The sequence below is a fragment of the Vulpes vulpes genome, chromosome 15 (genome assembly GCF_048418805.1).
Source record: "Vulpes vulpes isolate BD-2025 chromosome 15, VulVul3, whole genome shotgun sequence".
NCBI lineage: Eukaryota > Metazoa > Chordata > Mammalia > Carnivora > Canidae > Vulpes > Vulpes vulpes.
In genome coordinates this window covers 51,699,634-51,720,299 of record NC_132794.1, presented here as the reverse complement: position 1 = coordinate 51,720,299, position 20,666 = coordinate 51,699,634, and the positions used below count along the sequence as shown (strand labels likewise).

General features: G+C 41.4%; 1 long non-coding RNA gene and 1 pseudogene across 1 annotated transcript; one reads left to right on the top strand and one right to left on the bottom strand.

The window, feature by feature from the left end:
• The first annotated feature begins 3,960 nt into the window (after positions 1-3,960).
• LOC112919813 (large ribosomal subunit protein eL20-like) lies at positions 3,961-4,990 on the top strand (annotated as a pseudogene).
• On the bottom strand, positions 4,914-8,044 carry LOC140595625 (uncharacterized). Its single transcript, XR_011997372.1, has 3 exons — positions 7,979-8,044; positions 7,633-7,852; positions 4,914-5,031 (listed from the first exon to the last, which is right to left on the bottom strand). It is a non-coding gene; the product is annotated as an uncharacterized lncRNA (long non-coding RNA).
• Between the last annotated feature and the right edge of the window lie 12,622 nt (positions 8,045-20,666).

The following is a 20,666-nucleotide window of genomic DNA, read 5'->3' as shown; positions in this document are numbered from 1 at the left end:
GTGTCTATATTAATACTAATTTTTTCAGATGCAGACTGTTGCCATGTCACAAGGACATTACGATGGCAAAAGTGTGGCAAAAAGGGGCCATTTGTGCAACAGAATGGACTTTTTCTGTATGTGCCACAATCTTACAAATATAAAAAAGGCTTAGTATTATTTATTTGACAATATTTTCTATGTAATTTACATAGTAAATAAGCCTAATTAGTTTTACAACTCTTTTGTAATACTTCAGGTCAAAGAGACTTAAGAATTTGATTTTGGGAAGTTTGTCAAAAATATTTGTTTTAAAGTTTTGTGTTTTTTTTTAATTTTTATTTATTTATGATAGTCACAGAGAGAGAGAGGCAGAGACACAGGCAGAGGGAGAAGCAGGCTCCATGCACCGGGAGCCCAACGTGGGATTTGATCCTGGGTCTCCAGGATCGCACCCTGGGCCAAAGGCAGGCGCCAAACCACTGTGCCACCCAGGGATCCCTTGTTTTAAAGTTTTTAAGCACTTATCTAAATGGGGTCTTGGATCATTATAAAACTTGATATTTAAAAGATAAAGAAACTTATAAAAACCTTATCAAAAGCAAATTAAAAGTCCAAGAAAACTGTTCTTTTAACAGAGAGAAGACTGGGACACCTGGGTGGCTCAGCGGTTGAGTGTTTGCCTTTGGCTCAGGGCATGATCCTAGAGTCCTGGGATGGAGTCCCACATCGGGCTTTCAGCATGCTGCCTGCTTCTCTCTCTGCCTATGTCTCTGCCTCTCTCTTTCTGTGTCTCTCATAAATAAATAAATAAAATCTTAAAAAAAAAAGACCAAATTTTAACTTTGTACCAGCTTAATTTTGATATTAAAACTTATTTTTAATAAATTTATTTTAATCTTAGCCACCTTGACCACACATTAAAATTTTTTGAGGGTTTTTTTTCTATATTCTGATTTCATCCTATTGTTACTGAAATCCAAGTTCATCTGCTCAACCCCCAAAAGCTAATACTTGAGAGACAAGTGTTGGTCTGAAAGGAAGGGTTGCTAAGGGTGCCTGGGTGGCTCAGTTAAGTGACTGGCTCTTGGTTTTGGCTCAGGTCACCATCTCAGAGTGGTGAGATGGAGCCCTGAGCCCATACTCAGACTTTCTGAGCATGGAGTCTGTTTAGGATTCTCTCTCTCTCTCTCTGCCCCCCTCCGCCCCTCCCTCTGCTCACTCTCCCTTTGTGCACTCATTCTTTCTCTTTCTCTCTCTCAAAAATAAATAAATATTTTCTAAAAATTTAAAAAGGAAAGGTTGCTTTATTCATGAGGCCAGGCAACCTGGGAAGATGGTGGACTAATGTCCAAAGACCATCTCCACAAAGTCCTCGACCAAGCAGGGTGTTTTTAAGGGGAAGGCACTTGAAAGTGTCCACATGCAGGGGAAGCATTCTTAATGTGATCTCAAGTGGACTTGCCGGCATAAGGGAAGGCTGTTCAGTAATGTAGTCAAGCTGGATCTTCTACAAATAGATTGTTCTTTGTTTCCCCCCAGGCCAGTGTTCTGTTGAAATCTCAAAGAAGCTATAATTAGTCAAGCTATAAGCTAGATGGCACAGGTCAGTGAGTTAGAGATATGTAGCCTTCAAACTGCTTGGAATACAATTACACAGTGTTTCCATTTCAAACCAACCTTATTTTAGGACAAAATTATTATTATTATTATTATTATTATTATTATTATTATTATATTACTGTTATTTGTGAGGCATCCCAATTAGGTGGGGGCTGGTGGCACCCAGAATTCAAGGCAGCAAAAAGAGATAGAAGTTTATTGAATACACTGCAAGGGAGTAGTGGGCAGGGCAACAAAGGAGACACCGACTGTAACAAGACAGTGGTGAGGGGCCGCCGTTATCGGGCACAGTGAGTAGGTATGAGAATGCATGAAATCGTCCCTTTTTTGGTAATCTTAGGAACTGAGCCTGGTCCTAATTGGTCAGTTAGGGCCTATGGCTATTTCGAGGTGGGTTGCTTGAGCCTATTTGCATTACATGTTTGCATTCAGCCCGGCAGTCACTGTGAGCCCTTTAGCCTTACTCAGGTTTTCACTGCTCAAGCTTGTTGCTTAAAGGTAGCCTCTAAATTATTATTATTACTGAAAACATATCTCATTTTCCTGACATAGGGAGATGTTTCTTATTGTTTTTAGTAGTTTTAATTACACATTAATCAGAATTTTTAACCTTAGAAACCTTTGGTTTCTAGTTACAGGTGCCAAGGGCAGGTCATCCTAAGGCCACTCTGGCGAATGTTATTTTGAGTTAAAAGCAATTAAAACCCAAAGATTTGGGAAAAGCTCTTCACGTCTCTCTCAACTGCCTGCTTGTACTAAGAGAGCTATTAAGAGTCTCGTTCCTTAAGTAATTTACCTACATCATAGAGCAACCTTTGCCTTCCAAATATCTCCTCTCACCTTCCTGGAGGTTCTTCTCCTCCTTGTATCCTCAGACCTCATCCATCCCCTTAGCTCATATAAGCCTCATGTTGCCTCATTGTCTTTGGAATTTCTATGTCTATGTGGATTTCCTGTGCATATGCCATTAAATTAGATTTTCTCCTCTATATGTATCACATGTCAATTTGATTCTTAGTCCAGCTAGAAGGACCTTGAAGGATAAAGGAAATTCATCCTCCTTGACAAATTGAAAACTAAGTAAGCAATTGTGATAAGTCTGGCATATAATTTTCACATCTTCAAATTAATAAATATTTAAAATTTTTAGAAGCATGTGTCTTTTTAACTTAATGTAACAGTAACATATTTAAATAATTTTAGCTTCTCTTTACTAGGAAGCCATAAATAGATAAACCTATGTTTAGTAATTAGTGTTAGAGTATTTCGTCTTATTTGGAAATACTCTAGATATTTAATGAATTTAACTTAACCAATTATTTGCCCAAAAACTTTGAGGAAACTATTGTTGGGGAGGACCCTGATCCCTTACCTAAATTTTTTAATTTATCCATTTGTTTGGGATGCCTGGGTGGCTCAGTGGTTGAGCATCTGCCTTCGGCTCAGGGTCTGATTCTGGAGACCCAGGATTGAGCCCCACATCAGGCTTCCTGCATGGAGCCTGCTTCTCTCTCTGCCTGTGTCTCTGCCTCTCTCTCTGTGTTTTTCATGAATAAATAAATAAAATATTTTTTTAAATCCATTTGTTTTTAACAATTGTATTTAGATTACTTACAAAGACTTTATGAACATTAGACAAAGTCAGTCATTATTTTAAGCCATAATTTTTGTGTTGATAAGCGATAACAAAGTTATTTGGCTAGTAAACTTACGTAGATAAAAGTTTTATATTAATGTTCATAACTCTAAGGACATGTTTCATTTTAATTAAGCCATCAATCCCAGACTAGCTTTTATATCAAAAAGGAATTTTTTTAGATCACATGGACTTGAAAAGCATTTGGGTTAGTTTTTATCTTTTTGAGTTTTTAATTTACAAGCCCAATCCTTAAAAACACTTGTTTGTTCTTTAAATGAACTAAATAGAGCCCTTTTGTAAGCTAATTTTAGCAATACAATCAGGAGGTAGAAACACACTTCCAACCCATACAAGGACCACATGTGAACATGTAAGATAGACATACCTTATAGCTTCTGTTTGAAAATTCTGCTATGAAATAAATACAAAATTTACTAGTTATAAAGGTTGGATTTGAAAAAAAATTTTAGTAGATGAAATAAGTTTATTGATCCAGATAGCTAAAGCTTTTTTTTTTTTTAAGATTTTTTTTTTAAATTTATTTGAAAGAAAGAGAGAAAGAAGCAAGCATGAGCCAGGTAAAGTGCAGAGGGAGAGGGAGTAGGACAAGCAGACTCCTGCTGAGCAAGGAGCCCGAAACAGGCTCAGTTTCACAACCCTGGAGGATCAGGACCCTGGGATCAGGACCTGAGCCAAAAGCAGGTGCTTAATGGACTGAGCCTCCCAGGCAGCCTCGCTAGAGCTTTATGGTCTATATTTATGGTCTTTCGTGGGTGAGGACAAGAACAGAGAGTGCACCATGAAGGCCTCAGGCACATTGCCAGAGTACAAGGTGGTGGGGGCACTGCCTACAGACCCCCAAATGCCCCAGTCCACCCCTCTATTGCATGCATATCTTTGCACCTAATCATGTTGTTGCAGAGTCCCACTTCTGGTACTTTTGTGAGATCGTTTGAGTGTGACAAGAAAGAATTCTGAAGAAGTGTTCTGGTATAGCTTAGTAAGTTTATTTAAGTAGCAAGGGGAAAGGACCCGTGGGCAGAAAAAGCTGCATTCTTTCTATATGAAGCTGGTGGTTATATGCTTAGTGCTCAAGGGGGAGGGAACGTGCAGGAAGAATTAGATCATAAATATCTTCTTCAAATTTCTACTTATAAAACTACTTTCACAAAAAAATAAATAAAACTACTTTCACAAGATTTCTTTGGCACTTATCATTTAGCTTGATATTCACTATTGGTGAGACATACAGGCAGTCGTGAGACCCTTTAAGAATGTAGCAGCCAGCACCTATTTGATCCTTGTCAAAACTATGCAGGCTATAGGTCAGCCGTCTGAGCTAAAGGTGAATAATTTTCTTCTTTTATCCTTCATCACTTTGTGTCTCAGCTGAACAAGCTGAAGAAGTCTTCAGGAGAAATTGTGTACTGGACAGGTGTTCAAAAAATCCCCAACGTGGGTGAAAGACTTTGGCATCTGGCTGTGCTACGACTCCCACGGTGGCACCGACAACACGTACAGACAGTACCAGGACCTACCACTGCTGGCAATGTCACCCAGTGCTACCAAGACAGGGGTGTCTGGAACCCTATTCAAGTACACTTGGTCCAGATCACGAAGGTAGAGGAGACTGCAGCCAGCAAGTGCTGCTCACGAGACGCCAAAATCTAATTCCCAATACCCCACTGGGTCCTACCTTGCCAGCACAAGCCATGCTTCACCACCAGGAGACCCAACACCTTCTCTTAGATGCAGAGCTTCCCTGTCCCCAGGTCTGCCCAAATAAACTCCTTGGAAAAAAACAAAACAAAAAAATAATATTTATAGATAGATACATACAGACGTAGATACATGGATTTGTGGAGAAGACACTTAAGATTTATATTTGTCCTTGGCAAATAAAGTTTTTTTTTTTTTAAAGATTTTATTTTTTTTATTCATAGACACAGAGTGGGGCAGAGACACAGACAGAGGGAGAAGCAGGCTCCACACAGGGAGCCCAATGTGGGACTCGATTCGGGGTCTCCAGGATCACACCCCAGGCTGCAGGCGGTGCCAAACCGCTGCACCACCGGGGCTGCCCTGGCAAATAAAGTTTTAAGTGGACTTTCCTCCTCGTTTTTCTTGATCAGCATTACCTCCCTGGAATTTGCATTTTAAGGACATGGACTAGATTAAGAGTTTCTGGAAAAGACGAGGCAGATACTGTGTATTTACAGTGCAAAGGTACAGAAGGAAAAGACAAGCACTTTCTAGAAGGACTTTCCTTCTCTTAGGGCCAGAATTTTTACAACACTTATAAGCCTTTTAAGATAAATAAGGGAGGTTTTGGGACTGGTAAAAAGGATTGGTCTTTGAGTTATTTTTGGAGTCACACCTCTGGGCCTGTAATGACTAGATCTGTAAGACAGCCGTTTTTCATTTCTCAAAGAACTGGATTGTCGTCTAAATAATATCAAAGGACTGACACCACCCATCTAGCAATGAGAAAGTTTTCTTTTCCTGTGGTTACATTTAGCTTAGCAGAGAAGGCCTTAAAATTTTTTATCAGGCTCCAAATATTAGCTTTTAATTTGACCAAACTTCTGATAATAATGTTATTAACTTTTCAAAATATCTTGTTCAATTTTAGCTGGCACAAACAGTAAAGACTGCTGGCAGTATTAAGCAGCCTCATGAACTCGAGAGGGGTCCTCAAAGAGGGTGTAAAAGGTATTATTTTTATGGGATTTAGAGCCACTCCCAAAGATAGTACAGGCCAGACAGGCAAAAAGCCAAACCACATTAAGATGCTAAAGGAGATGAGCAAGGAAACAGCTATTCCCAGGAGAAAAAAGATTAATAGCCAACGGGGTCTGGATTTGGAAAGAAAGGGATAACGTGAATTTTTATTTCCCTCTCTCAACTGGAATCAGGAAGTAATCTATTAAAAAAAAAACAACAACAACTTTTGGGGCTTCTCTCAAAGTTTAATTTTTTTTTTTTTTTTTTTTTTTTTACTATAGCCCTTAGTCTTTGACCAAGGAGTGAAGAATATCTAAGGAGGATCACTTGTAACCTCAGGCAGCTTTATTTTAAGAGGGAACTCTTTCTTCAGAATGGAAAGGCAGTTCAGAAAATTAGTAGAGTGATCACTCAGGTTAAAAAAAAGATAGGGGGACAGCCCCGGTGGCTCAGCAGTTTAGCACCACCTTCAGCCTGGGGCTGATCCCGGAGACCCGGGATGGAGTCCCACATCGGGCTCCCTGCATGGAGTCTGCTTCTCCCTCTGCCTGTGTCTCTGCCTCTCTCTCCTTCTGTCTCTCATGAATAAATAAGTAAGTAAGTAAATAAATAAATAAATAAACAAACTTTAAAAAAAAATAGGGGTGCCAGGGTGGCTCAGTAGTTGAGCATCTGCCTTTGGCTCAGGGCCTGATTCCAGGATCAAGTCCCACATCAGGTCCCCCCAGGGAGCCTGCTTCTCCCTCTATGTCTCTGCCTCTCTCTCTGTATCTCTCATGAATAAATAAATCAACCTTTAAAGGGGATCCCTGGGTGGCTCAGTGGTTTAGCGCCTGTCTTTGGCCCAGCGCGCGATCCTGGAGTCCTGGGATGGAGTCCTGAGTCAGGCTCCCGGCATGGAGCCTGCTTCTTCCTCCTCCTGTGTCTCTGCCTCTCTCTCTCTCTCTCTCTCTCTCTCTATGTCTATCATAAATAAATCTTTTAAAAAAATAAACCTTTAAAAAAATAGAGGAGTTATGTCACCCTTATGGTGTTTTGTCTTAAGTAACTCTTGTGTTTATTAGCTTTTTATAGTGAACCCTTCAATGAGACTATTTCAGAATCTTTGGAAACTTCTGCAAACCAATTAAAATAGGTATCCCATTCTGTTTAATTTGGGAACTCTTGCTTTCAAAGTGCACTCCTTAAATGAACAAACTTGTCTAATTGAATGTTCCCTATAGTGGCCACTGTAATTCTAGGTTATTTATAATAAAATTGTTTCATTTTGCTAGATTTCTGGGACTATAGTTGTTAGGTATAAAGTAAGCAGGTGCCAAGAAGGGAGTGCATGTGACTCTTTAGAATGTAAGGATTTCATTAGTTAAGTCTTTGGGTTTCTCTGAGCCTAATACCTAAAAGGGGTGTGCAGCAGGGCTGTGGATTGTGCATGTTTCACAGTGTACCTCATTGCATGGAAGTTTTCTTGAGGTTAGTGGGTGACCTAGTGTCTAACCCTGTGACCTGTGACCAACTTATCCTATCACATTAATCCTCTTCAGGCGGTGAGCTCTCTAATAGCCTTTAAATGCTCAACACGTGCTCACCAATTTTTGCAGCTTTTTGGTCTCTGAGATCCTACTAGTAATAGCCTTTATTTACACAAAATAAGACGGACAAACCTTCACCTTAATATATTAGTAGTACTGTGTCCTGGCCATAAGAAGGCCCTGTGCACACCACCACCAATTTCCATGGAATCTTGCTGCGGTTTTCCACCTGAGGGATTGTGGTCGGAAAGTCTAGAGGCTTGGCTCTGAGCCGACTCTCTCTCAGTTGGGCACCAGGCAAATATGCCAGCTCAATTGGCTCTGGGCATAACTGTCTGCCAGCTCAAGCTGACGCACCCTGTGAAGAAAAGCCAATTAGATAAAAAGCTCAAACACAAAGCAGAGCAGAACTTAGACCAACAGTAGCTCACTCTTGGAAACCACAAGAAAGACAGTGAACTCAAAGTGGTTGCAGATACCACACCTGTGATTCTCACGGTCTCCAAATGCTGCCGGAAGTGTGCTCTGGATCCCACCACTGCCACCAAATCTATTAAATAACAAAATTCAACCAAGTGAGTTTGAAGATCTAATCGGCTGTATTAAACAATTCATGAATCAGACAGCACCCCATCTACAAGTAGAGAGGCACTCTGAAGGGTTGTACAAAATGGAAAGTTTTTATAGACAGAGGGTGGGGACAAGAAAGCTTCTAGCAAAAGAAAAGGATTGTTCCAGAGGAAGCTGTTTGCTAGGGGCAAAGTATGGGGTCTTATGCAGATTACCTCCTCTCTGGGGGATGTAGAGGACCCAGGTGACAGACTCATTGGCACTGGTGGAAAGAAATACTTCCTGATTGACTCATTATGGCCACATTTCTTAGAGAGGTTGAAACTGCAATTATATTGGGTATTAAGCTGTGGTATGGGAATTCTATCTAAGTGACACCATTTGGGGCCTGCAATTTTTTTTTTTTTTAACAGACCCATTCCTTACCTTTCCCCTCTGTGCTCTGTATCACAGTGGCCTGTGTTCCCTGGTCCCTGTGTCATGTGGCTTCCAGCTGGGTTTGGCCAGTGTGTGTGTGTGTGGCAGGGGCAGCACTGGTAGAGCCTGGAGGCTGGGAGATTAGGAGAGTAAAACAGAAATCAGGGTCTTTGTCCCTCCTTCCCCTCTGCCTCAGGAATCAACTGGAGCAGTGACTGGCTTCCTTGCCTGGCCCTGGTTTCCAACTGGAGAGTCCTACCGTGATCCCAGCTTTGTCAGGTATGTCAGTCAGCATCCAATCACAGGAGAGAGAATAAGAGATTCACCCAGGAATATGAATGGGGAAAGTTTAGTAATAAAGAATTATTCAGGGATCCCTGGGTGGCGCAGCGGTTTGGCGCCTGCCTTTGGCCCAGGGCGCGATCCTGGAGACCCGGGATCGAATCCCACATCAGGCTCCCGGTGCATGGAGCCTGCTTCCCCCTCCGCCTGTGTCTCTGCCTCTCTCTCTCTCTCTATGACTATCATAAATAAATAAAAAAAAATAAAAATAAAAATAAAGAATTATTCACTATAACAGACACTGGGGTAATATAGAACTGGCTAGTAAGAAATAAAGAGAACTCTAAAGAATTTTAAAATAAAGAACAGTCACAACCTTCCGCTAAGATAGAGAACCCAAGTACAATTCTTCCCAACCTTACCAAACTAAGATCTAGATCTTATTGGAGACAGAATAGCCATGGCTCACATGTCGTTTTGGAATATGGGTGAGGTTTGGTGAGGTGAGATCTGGAGCTGACCACCAAGAAAGAATTTTAGAGACATCTTTGGTGCAAAATGGTGATTCTATTAAAGCACCAGACAGGACCCATGGCCAGGAAATGCTGCTGCCCAGGAGGTGTGAGGAGTGGCTGATTATATACTTGGGAGTTGGGGTAGGTAAGGAAAAAGGAGATTTTCAAAAGGATTTTCCTATGGTAAAGAGGACTCAGAAGGTACTGGAGGCCTTGCCGTTGTCAACTTAGGGCTGTTTTTCCCTCTAGCAAGGCATTACCATTAAGAGAGTTGGGAACTTCCTGGAGGAATGTCACACATATCCCACCCAGGAGTGGGGTGGTTGGTTTGCAAGATGTGAGCTTTGTCCTCAGCTAGCCTTCTGTGCCCTCATCCACTGGATGGTGGTGAAGTTTGCTAAGGTGCCATGCCAGCAGAACTTACTGAAGTACTGAGGAGAGCCAGCTCCAGGCAGATGCTTCACCTTGTAACTCACTGCCAAGCCACCTAGGGGATGCTGGGAGAAGCTGCCTGTAGGGAGGCACCACGTGCTACTGGCTAGGGGATACTGCCGAAGCTGGGCACTGCGAGGCAGAACAGACTGTGGGAGCACTGGCAGGAGGTGACACCGGGAGTCAGGAAGGGGAGGGGAAAAAAAAAAAAACAAAAAAACAAAAACAAAAACAAAACTCCTCCTGAAATGTCTCTCCAGCGCCTCCTACTGTCAAGGGTTAATAATATGCCAACTGCTAAAGGAGAAGTACTTAGATGGAGTAATACAGGGCCTGTATTAGTTCACCAACGCATAATATATTACCACAAACTCAGTAACTTAAACAATACGGATTTATCATCTCACTCCTTCTGTGGATTAGGAGTCTGGCACATTTTGTCTGTGTCCTCTGCCTAGGATCTCATAAGCCTGAAATCAAGGTGTCAGCTCTGCATCCTCTCATCTAGAGGCTCAGGGAATAAATGATCCACAATCCAGTAGCCAGTAGAATCCAGTTCCTGACAGGTCTAGCACTAAAATCTCTGTTTTTTTGTTGGCTGTTGCCAGGGGACCACTCTCCTTTCTTGCTATGCTGGCTCCCTCCAGAGGCCCTCTTAAACTTTGAATCTCTTCTCCTAGGAAGAGTACAGTCCCTTTTTAGGGATCACTTGAGTGCCATGCCCACCCAGGAAAATCACCTTTTTGATGAACTCAGTCACCTGATTTGAGACAACTACATTTGCAAAGGTCCTTCACCTTTGTCATCTGGTATAATCCAATCATGTACGTGCAAATCCTTCATAATCACAGTTCCACCCACACTTACAAGGAAAGGATTATCCAGCATGTATACCAGATGGATAGAGATCTGAGGGGCCATCTTAAAATTATGCCTATAGACAATGAAGGGTAGATTTGGGGTGGAATACCCCTCATTCCTGGGTTCCAGAAATACCACCTCTGCTCCAGCCAAGAAAAAAGCAACCGTCCACCATCGTTAATCTCTGGGTCGCTAATCTCTGGGATGGTAATCACCATTCCGTTGATTTTTTTGGTTGTTCCAGCACTTATATATTACAACTTCCTACAAAATTCTTTGTGTAAAATACTCAGAATAGTTCTTTTTCTCTAGTTAGACTCTTATTAAGACAAAGTTTTGCTGGTGTCTTTTCACTCAGGCAACTTTGGGTAAAACCATAAAAGTGGCAGAGTTTATAGATGGAAATAGGGTCTGGATCACCTGTTTATGCAGTTACCTTGTGCCCTCTGACCCTGCTTATACCTAATTCAGATGCACCACTTCCAAATTACAATGGTGGGATGCCTGGGTGGCTCGGTGGTTGAGCATTTGCCTTTGGCCCAGGTTGTGATCCTGGGGTCCTGGGATCGAGTCCTGCTTCTCCCTCTGCCTATGCCTCTACCTCTCTCTGTGTATCTCTCATGAATAAATAAATAATCTTAAAATTACAGTGGCTTGCTGGTAGGCCCATTTGGCTTAATGACTTGGTGAGTCTTACAGAGCCTGACTCATAGCAGTTCTGGCCACATGGATACATGATGTTGCATCATCAGATGCTCCATTTCTATCAAGGCCCCATAGCACAATAAGATCTGATTTTCTAAAGGGTTTTGGGTTTTGTGCAGATCATGGACCTTATTCCAGAACCTAGAGTCTACATGGGATTGTTCTATTGGGGTTTGCCATAAATTGCACAAGGCAGCTTTTCCCATCATTAATACCTCCAACATCACAAGGTCTTCTGGATCTCAAGTTCCAAGCTACAGTGCAGCTTATTCCATGGGCTCCAGGGAGCCTTCCATGTTGCTGAGTAAATGGATTGAAATGTGGAATATGCTGTTTCCAGAACACAAAGAAATCTATGAGGTGTCGTGCTTCCTTCTTAGTGGTGGGAGGTAAAATCATCAGCGGTGAGAGTGTCTGCATTGTGTGAATGATCTTGGTCCCTGGATGCCCCATGAGAAGATTTAAGTGGTGTTCCATGCTCAAAATAAAGACAGAAGGGAAGTTGCAAACACAAAGCAGTTTATTAAAGCTAAAGTACACTCTCAAAGTGGGAAAGCTGGCAGGTTCCTTGAAGTAGAACCATCCCCTAGGTTGTTTTGGAATTGGATAATATTGGATATCTCTGGGCAGGAAGGAACTGTGACATACAATGGGGTGGTCTCTAACAGAGGCTGTTTCCAATCATTTGGGAAATTCCTTGCACATGTTGGGAGTAGGAGGAGTTTTTGGCCCTCCAAGATTTGTACCAGAACTGTCAAGGCAGCCTTTCTCAAAGGGCTGTGCCCACAATGCAAATATATGATAATGAGTCTAGGGGTTACCCTGAGGCAAAAGTAGAAGAGTGCATGTTCTGTACCTGTGGCTCTTGATCTGTCAGGCCCAATGTCTTGAAAGCCACAAGGTCAGGATGTTGAGCTCCAGGGCTTCTAATGTGTAGTTTTTGTTTGTTTAAAGACTTATTTATTAGAGAGAGAGAGAGAGATAGAGAACACACATGCAGAGGGAGAGAATCTCAAGCAGACTCCCTGCTGAGCTCAGGATGTGGGGGGGGGGGGGCGTTAGGGGAGAGGGCTTCATCCCAGGACTCATGAGATTGCGACCTCAGTCGAAAGAAGAGTCTGGGCTCAACTGACTAAGCCACCCAAGCTCAGTATGTGTAGCTTTTTCTTTTCTTTTCTTTCTTTTCTTTTCTTTTTAAATCACCATCCTTGCCTCTAACTCCTGTCTCTATCATTCCCCTTCAAGGACTTGGGACTCTCCTTCAGGGTGTTCCTTTCACTACTCCTGTCTGTCTAGCTTCTACCTAACATAATCACAATAATTTGTCCTTTACTTTAGAAAGGAATGTCCTGACATGCCTAGACTACCAGATCTCTAAAAACTTCATTGATGCTGTAGGCTACTCAATCTTCATAAGGTTTATCTTTCACTGACTGGAGCACAGGTGTCTTTCCAAGTTCACCAACATACTTGTGCCTTCTGGCTCATCCAGTCTAATGAAGTCATCCATAAATACAATAGACCATGTGATATTCTGCATCTCCAGGTGGTCCCGGTCCCTTTGTACTATGTCAGAGGATGAGAAGTTAACATGGCCCTAGGACAACATAAATGTGTCCTGCTGTGCCCATCTCACAGAATTGCAAACTGCTGCTTATTTTCTTTTCTTACCAGGGTGGAAAAGAATGCATTCATATTACCGACAGTCTGTATCTCAGACCATATTAATCTCTGGCAAGGACTTCCACAGACTTTACCCACAGAGCTCTGGGTCTGAAAACAGACTCTGATATAGAAACTGGGCAAGGAATCATGACTTTTTTGGGGGTGGCTGCTCTAAGCCTCCTGGTCATCCATTCTTGATTTTTTATTTTACAGATTGAGCAATACTCAAAACTCCTACTGGTTGTCCATTTACCTTGCCTCTAGACACACATCTCTTAGCCATCTTCATAACTGTCTACATGTTAGACTCCTCTGAGGGCCACTCCACCCTTTCTTCTAATGATAATTGTACCTACTTTGCTTCCAATGATTTTAGTCCTACCACATGGCCACTGTTACTTTAGTATCCTATCAACACCATGGATATCAGGTAGCTAAGTCTTATAATGGCAGAGCTTACTACTGAAGCCCTGGCCTGCAGAAGATAGTCACCATGGAGTTTCTCAATGATTCTGGTGCCGCTTTTACCAGCACATTCCTTACCACTTTAGAAATTCTACTGCAGAATGTAATGAGCAAGTGGGTTTTTCAGACTTATATAGTATATCCATCCTAGAATACACATATCTCTAAGCCTTTTAATCCTTTACTGTCTCCCAAAGCAGTCTGAATTTTCTATTTCACTTTTTCAAAGCTTCCTCAAAAACCATTCCTGCAGCAAATTAACACTATTCCCCAGAGTGTTAAATCCTGTTGTAGAGAATGCTCTCATAACCATAAATTCTTCTTTCTCCAACATTTTATCTCATCCCCATTAATTTAACATCCTTAGGATCCAGTCCCACATATATTGTCTCAGCTCCTGCCAATACATGTTGGCTAGATCCTGCAGCTCCTTGGCATATGGTCCATTTCCTCCCTGAGCAGCTATGGAAAGTGCTATGTTATATTGTTTCTTGACCCTAGTAATTAGTGCGATGGCCAGCAGCGGGGATGGGGGCTGATTATGGGGAGCAAGTACATGTTGTTTAATAAGGTAATAAGGTAAAGGCCTATACATTACCTTCAAGTAGAAGAGGATAAGTGGCCTTTCACAGGAAGGAAAGTGTTACTTCCTCAGGCCCAGAGGGCCCAGGGGAATCTGAGGATTCCACATTTTCAAGTTCATCAACCTAGATAAGATATCCTCATCCCAAGTTTCAGGGTCCCACTCCTTCCCATTCGTGACCCTAATGGTGTGACAGACTTGGCGTGGCTGAGAATTCACTCTTCTATGGAGTTTTGCTATTTATAAAGTCCTGGACCCAATCTTCAACTTCTGCTTCCATTCGGCTACAGGATTTGAGAGTCTGCTTATATGCTGCCAAGAAGGTCCTCTGGCTTTCATATTTCATCTTGAATTGGAGGTTAATTGCCCTCAGTCTTTCATTGCGTTTCTTTTTCCTCCAATGCTTCAGCAACACAGAGCAAGTGCCATTTAATTCCATAGTCCTTATAAGTACTACTTCTCTCAAATGTCTCAAAGAACTGAGTTACTATGCCTTGCATCCCTCCCCCTAGAGTCCTAGCCCAGCTCACTACCAGTAAAACTTTTAATAACTGCACAGCTGCAGCATGCCAGGCACTATCCAAACTCCACCGACTGTCAATGATGGGATCCTCGTTGCTGGCCAGCCAGTGAGTTTAGTTGCTAGGACAGGTTGGGCACCAACTTTCCTAGATAGGACTACCTAGGAAATTAGATTCTGAGGCAGAAATTTGTACGCAGGAGGCTTATCAGAGCATACTTTCAGGAAAAGTATCTGTCATAAGTGAAAGAATTGGGATTGGCTAGAAGAAGATGTTCTGAACTACTGAGGAGCTGCATCAGAAGCTTCAACTGATCCTGTGAGTTGTCTTAGATAGAGGCAAGAGCTGGACCTTTTATACTGGCATCAATTAATCATTGGATGCAGATACCCCCTGGGAAGAGGTATAAACTTGAGGCAAGTTAAGTGTCCTTCAGCAAGGAGCTCAGCTGTGTGTGCCATCAGTAGTCCACATAGCCAGCAGCTGGGAGAATTAGCACCTCTGTCCTGAAGGAGGGATCTGAGAAGCACACCACATCTACTGTAGTTAGTTTTTGCTCACAACCTACAAACTCCCAAGCTAAGAGAAAAGACAAATGTATTGAAGTAGTCCAAAAGAGATTAGACAACTATCATATTCCTAAAAGATTTGCTTCTGAGATAGGAATGCTGGGGAAATGGGTTAATAATGAAAGAAAAATTTTTCCATTACAAGGAAGTAACCTGAGGTCATTTATGAATTCCTTGACATTCATGACAACGCCTTTCCCTGAATCTCTTCCTACCCATCTGATCACTTCCCAGTTTCCTTTACGAACTCTTTTCTGCCATCTTATTCTCTCTTCTGAAGATGTGGCCTACATGTCCCCCCTCTGCTCCGTACTTCCTTGTCTATTTCATTTTGTCCCTTAGGTGTGAAGGACACCCAGATCTATGTCTCTAGCTCTCAGCTCACTTCTGAGCTCCAGACTCTTATCTTCTTATGACCTGCTGGCCATTCATGCCATCTTACCTCAAATTCAACACATCCAAAACAAAATTCCTTTTTTAAATAAATTCCCTCATTTATTTAAGTAGTCTCTATACCCCGAGACCAAGAGGTATATACTCTTCTGACTGAGCCAGCCAGGCCCCCCAAAACAAAATTCCTTAATATAACATTTAAGTGCCATCACAATCTGGTCCCTATCTAATTGGGCTATTGCCCCTCTAGGTTCACTGAGAGTCTGCCTTTTCCACTGGTTATTTCCTAGATGCACATACTCTTCTTTCAGACTGGGATGCTCTGTTTAGCCTTCTCCATTTATCAGAATTCAATTCATCATCCAAATCACAAATTGCAAATATCTTTATTTAAGAAATCTTTCCTAACACTACCATCAGAATTAATCTCTTCTACCAGGCTTTGTTTATACCTCAGTAAAGCAGTTACCATAGTCTGCCCTGTGTTAGGGTTATTAAATTAGTGTTTTTCCTTTCTCCCTAAGTTGTGAACTCTCTCAGAACTTGCACTGTCAAGTAGTTTCACTCACCTTTAGGCATTCACTGCCTAGCTTAGTCTCTTGCCTGTGATAGGATTTATATGAGCTAGGATACATATCCAGTTGCTATAACAAAGACCAAGGTGATACTGGTTCAAACAAGATAGAAAAAAAGTCTATCTCTCTCTCACACACAGGCAGGGACACAGAATTCCTTGTAGCTAATAACTCTGTCACTACTTGAGTGTTGGTCTCATCTGCATGTCGTAGAGAGCCCCACCATATCTACCTGTCAGACAGCAGGATGGAGAAGGCGGGTTGTGTCTACAGCCTCACATGGTGTGGCCTAGAACTGAACATACACTTCCACTCAAATCCCACTGGACAGAACTCAGCCACACTTAACTGTGGGAGAGACTGGGAGAGTTAGTTTTTTACTGAGCAGCCATGTACACAGGTAGAACACTAGGAGGAAGGGGAGAATGGATGTTGGAAAGAAACTAGCAGTCTTGCTATAGGATCAATGGATGCCTGCTTTAAAAAAAAAAAAAAAAAAAAAAAAAACAGGGATCCCTGGGTGGCGCAGCGGTTTAGTGCCTGCCTTTGGCCCAGGGCGCGATCCTGGAGGCCCGGGATTGAGTCCCACGTCGAGCTCCCGGTGCATGGAGCCTGCTTCTCCCTCTGCCTATGTCTCTGCCCGTCTCATTCTCTCTCTCTCTCTCTCTCTCTCTCTCTCTCTCTGTGACTATCATAAATAAATAAAAATAAATAAATAAATAAATAAATAAATAAATAAATAAATAAATAATAAAAAACATTAAAAAGCATTCACTTCACTTACAGAATTGTGCTAGTAGCCTGGGAAAGAGGAAAGGTAAAAAAGAAAAAAATAGGCATGATTGCAACAAGATAGCAGCTGAGTAGGAAAGAGAAGAGAGAGGACAAGAAAGAAAGTAGAGAACCAGAGACTCCTCTTCAGTTGGCATTATCACTAGATGCCACCAGCTGACTGGGGTCCAGTTCTCTACCAATAAGATGGCCGTTCCTCCCTCAGCAAGGACTTCTTCAAAGTCACTTTGGCCATACAGTGGGATTCACATGTCTGATTTGTGTCAGAAATAAGAAACAACTCAGGACTGTCACAGCTAATAATAATTCCAAGTAACTAAGATATCTCATATATTAAGAGTTTTCTCTCTTTCAAATTATTATTTGACCAAAACTTCTAGACTCGCTAGGTTTCCCTTCTATTTAAGGGAAGAAGACAGAGAATGGCAAGATGGACTCACAGAAAAGACTTAGGGAAAAACTGTTGTCCTCCCTGCTTATACTATATTCTCTGTGTTAACCAAATTTAAAGACTACATTTAAGGACGCCTGGGTGGCTCAGCGGTTGAGTATCTGCCTTTGGCTCAGGGCATGATCCCAGGGTCCTGGGATTGAGTCCCACATCTGGCTCTTTGCATGGAGCTTGCTTCTCCCTCTGCCTATGTCTCTGTGTCTCTCATGAATAAATAAATAAAATCTTTAAAAAAATAAATAAATAAATATTAGGTTTATTAGGGGGCCTAGAGGATATCCAATGTTCCCTCCATAATTCATTCATTTCCCCTTTCCTGTCTCTCCTCCTCCTCTCCTGTGCTAATTAATAAAAAAAAAAAAAAGCTGGTAGCCCTAATCGTTATAAAAGTCACGCATATTTCTTAAAATGAAGCATACCCCAAAACTGGAACAAATCCAAATATCCACCAGAAAAGAATAAACAAACTAGTTTATTCACACAGTGGAATCCTAGGCGACAGAGAAAGGATCAAATTACTGGTACACACAACAAGGAAAAATATTAAATTCATTGTGCTGAACAAAAGCAAATAGACACAAAACAGTACATTTTGTATAATCCCAGTTGCAATGAGCTGTAGAACTGGTGGAACTAATCCACAATGATAGAAGGCAGAAAAAGGGCTGCATGGGCTTGAGGGGACGGGGGTTGACTAATCAGAGGCACGAAGAAACTTCATGCAGATTTCGCATTGAACGTGGAGCCTGACATGGGGCTTGATCTCAAGACCCTGAGATTACCACCTGAGCCAAAATCAAGAGCTGGATACTTAACCATCAAGCCACCCATTTAAACCATCTTTAAGTGTACAGTTCTGTGGCATTAAGTACATTTACATTGTTGTGCAACCATCACTGTCTTCATCTTCCCCAACTGAAACACCATACCCATTAAATACTAACTCCCCACCCATCCCCCTCTCAGTCCCTGATAACTACCATTCTATTTTGCGTCTCTATGAATTTAACTATCCCAGGTACCTCATACAAGAAGAATCATACAATATTTGTCCACTTGTGGTTGGCTTATTTCACTTAACATAATGTCTGTAACGTCCATCTGTGTTGTAGCACATGCCAGAATTTCCTTTACTTTTAAGGCTAAATCATATTCCATTGCATGTGTATTCCACATTTTGTTTACCTGGTCATCCGTTAATGCACACTTGGGTTGCTTCCACCTTTTGGCTATGTGAATAACGCCACTAATAACCATGGGTGTACAAATATTTGTTGAAGTCCCTGCTTTCACTTCTTTTGGATATATACTCAGAAGGGGAATAGCTGGATCATATTGTAATTTGAAGTTTAATATTTTGAGGAATTGCCATAGCAGCTGCACCATATTACATTCCCACCACTAATGCACAAGGGTTCCAATTTCTCCACATCCTTGCCAACACTTGTTTTCTGGTTTTTTTGTAATAGCCATCCTCAGGGATGTGAAGTGGTATTTCATTGTGTTTTTTATTTGAATTTCCCTAACGATTAATGATGTTGAGCATTTTTTCATTTGTTAGCTATTTGTAGATCTTCTTCAGTGAAATGTTTATTCAAGTCCTTTGTCCAATTTTAAATCAGTTTTTGTTGTTGTTGTTGAGCTGTAGGAGTTTTTTTGTATATTCTGGATATCAATCCCTCATCAGATATAATTTGTAAATATTTTCTCCCCTTCCATGGGTTGCTTTTTCACTCCTCTGTTGATAGTGTGCTTTGATGAACAAAATTTTTAAATTTTGAGACAATAGAACTTACATTGTTTTTTGTTGCCTCTGCTTTTGGTGTCATATCCAAGCAATTATTGACAAATCTAATATCACAATGTTTTCCCCCTATGTTTGTATTTATGAGTTTTATAGTTTTAGCTCTTACATTTAGGTCTTTGATCCATATTGACTTGACTTCTGTATATGGTATAAAATAAAGGTTCAATTTTATTTTTTTGCTTTTGGATATCCAGTTTCCCAAAAGTCCTTGTTAAAAAGACTGCCTTTTCCCCACTGTATGGGGAAAGGGTGTCAAGACACCCTTGAAAATAATTTACCATATATGTGGGTGCTTATTTATGTGCTCTCCATTCTATTCCATTAGTACATATGTCTGTCTTTATGTCAGAATCCTAGTTTAGATAGCTATAGCTTTGTAGTAATTTTTGAAATTGGGAATTGTGAAACCTTGAATCTTGTTCTTTTTAAGATCATTTTCTCTAATCAATGTCCTTGAGGTTCCATATGACTTTTAGGATGGATATTTCTGTATCTGCAAAAAAAATGTTGAAATTTTGGGGTACCCAGGTGGCTCAGTCAGTTGAGCATCTGACTCTTGATTTTGGCTAAGGTCATGACCTCAGGGTGGTGAGATCAAGGCAGTCTCTGTGCTCACTGGCAGTATGGGGTCCTGCTGGAGATTCTCCCTCTCCCTCTGTACCTCCCCGCCCACCCCCCGCCACCCCTCCGCTGCTGGCATATACACCCACACTGTCTCTCTTTCAAATAAATCTTTTTTAAAAGAATATTGAGGGTCACCTGGGTGGCTCAGCAGTTGAACATCTGCCTTCAGCCCAGGGCATGATCCTGGAGTCCCAGGATCAAGTCCCACAATGGGCTCCCTGCATGGAGCCTGCTTCTCTCTCTGCCTGTGCCTCAATCTGTGTATGTCTCTCATGAATAAATAAATAAATAATCTTAAAAAAAACAAGAATATTGAAATTTTAAAAGGGATCACACTGAATCTATACACTACTTTGGGTCATATTAACATATTAAACAAGGAAAATTGTGATGATGAAAAGTTCTATATCTTGATTGTGATGATACATGAAGGTATCATTTTTCAAAATTCACAGAATTTGTACACTTAAAATGAGTATACTATATTGCATGTCGATTATACCTCAATAGGAACACCTGGGTGGCTTAGTCAATGAAGTGTCCAACTCTTGATTTTGGCTCAGGTCATGAGCTCAGGGTTGTGAGATGAGCCCCAAGTTGGGCTCCCTGCTTAGGGGGGAGTCTACTCCTCTCTCTAAAATAAATAAATAAATAAATCCTTAAAGAATAAATAAATAAATAAAATCTTAAAATTATACTTCAAAAACTTTTTTTAAAAAGATTTTATTTATTTATTTATGAGAGACACACAGAGAGAGAGAGGCAGAGACAAGGCAGAGGGAGAAGCAGGCACCATGCAGGGAGCTCTATGCCAAACTTGATCCCAGGACTCCAGGACCACGCCCTAGGCCGAAGGCAGGCGATAAACCACTAAGCCACCCAGGGATCCCTGATTAAAAACTTTTAAAAGATACTATAGATCAACTTATTGAAGTATAATTTTAA